This window comes from Mus pahari, chromosome 4 (genome assembly GCF_900095145.1).
Source record: "Mus pahari chromosome 4, PAHARI_EIJ_v1.1, whole genome shotgun sequence".
Taxonomy (NCBI): Eukaryota; Metazoa; Chordata; class Mammalia; order Rodentia; family Muridae; genus Mus; species Mus pahari.
In genome coordinates this window covers 98,278,668-98,280,150 of record NC_034593.1, presented here as the reverse complement: position 1 = coordinate 98,280,150, position 1,483 = coordinate 98,278,668, and the positions used below count along the sequence as shown (strand labels likewise).

Genomic DNA, 1,483 nt, shown 5'->3' with positions numbered 1-1,483 from the left:
AAAAAAAAAAAAAAAAAAAAAAAAAAACAAAAAACAAAAGAAAAGAAAACATTTAAATGAAACCCATATAAAAGCTGAAAGGCTCAGAATAATAAAAGGAAGAAGAAGACAACTGGAGCTGAGACATGAAAGGCAGGCTGGGGCCAGAATACTAAGCGCCTTGCACTGCATTCTCAGGCGTAGGGTCAGCGAAGCAGCTCTGCAAGTTTCTAAGCAAGAGAACGGAATGATGCAAGATTAATCTAAGCCAAAATGGGTAAATAATTAAAATAGATTATTATAAAAGGAGGAAAAAGCAAATAATGAGAGAATCAGGGCTGAATGAAAAACTAAAGGATAAACAATATCGGAAGATAGCTACCGATAAGTATAAATAGGTATTAGAAATCAAATAAAACAGCTACCGATAAGTATAAATGGGTATTAGAAATCAAATAAAACAGCTCTCTGCAGACTAGTATCCAGTCATTTAGCAACTCACTTAAAAGCCTGAGCTCAGCTGCATGAGAAAAAAAAAATCAGAATGAGCCATTGTAGTAAATAAATGATCAAAATAAGAAAAGATGGTCCAAGCAGAGCATGGCAGGTGAAAGGACTTGCTAGGAAGCCTGAGGACCTGAGTAGATGCCTGAAACCCACATGGTGGAAGGAGAGAACCGACTCTCTCTAAACTTGTCCTGTGACCTCCAGATCATAACACACCGGCACCCACCCACATACATACAAACACACACAAAGTAAATATCATTCAGTATGATTTTTTATTAGAGAAGCTGAAGACTGAGGGTATGACTTAGTGGGAAAGTGAAAGACCTGAGTTCAGATCCCTCGTGCCATGGGACTGCAAGGCCAGGCATCACATCTGTAACCCTGAGCTGATGGTGAAGGCAGGCTCTGGCAGGCCAGTCAGACAGGCATGGCAAGCTCCAGAGTCAATAAGAGATCCTCAAAAAATAGCAGTCATACGGTGTCGAGAAATAGATGAAGTCATCTGATGCTAACTGACCTTTGGTCTCCACATGCATACACAGTGCAAGTGCATCTGTACACATGTGAACATACATATAGTACATATAAAATGCACAAAAGAATTAGGGAAAATAAGAAGAGCTAACACACAGGAAAACTATAAAAATTTGAGTTTAAACATAAAAAATTTATTGTGCCAAATTTCAGTTCATTTCTTTAAAAAGCTAATGACTAATTCAGTTGACCCTTGGGCCAGGCACTTTACAGAAGGTGGTTCATCTATTCTGAAACATGAAGCAGATATGATCACTTAATATGTATTATAAGAGGCAAGCAATTAATAAGGATAAACATTATTTTAAACATATTAAGAGTTCAGTAAGCCAGGCGTGGTGGTGCACGCCTTTAATCCCAGCACCAGGAGGCAGAGGCAGGCGGATTTCTGAGTTCGAGGCCAGCCTGGTCTACAGAGTGAGTTCCAGAACAGCCAGGGCTACACAGAGAAACCCTGTCT

At 39.4% G+C, this 1,483-nt stretch overlaps 1 protein-coding gene across 1 annotated transcript in view; it reads right to left on the bottom strand.

Annotated features, from left to right (window-relative positions):
* The window catches only part of Wdr47 (WD repeat domain 47), a 66,200-nt gene that overhangs the window by 3,297 nt on the left and 61,420 nt on the right, over positions 1–1,483 (bottom strand). The window lies entirely within an intron of this gene.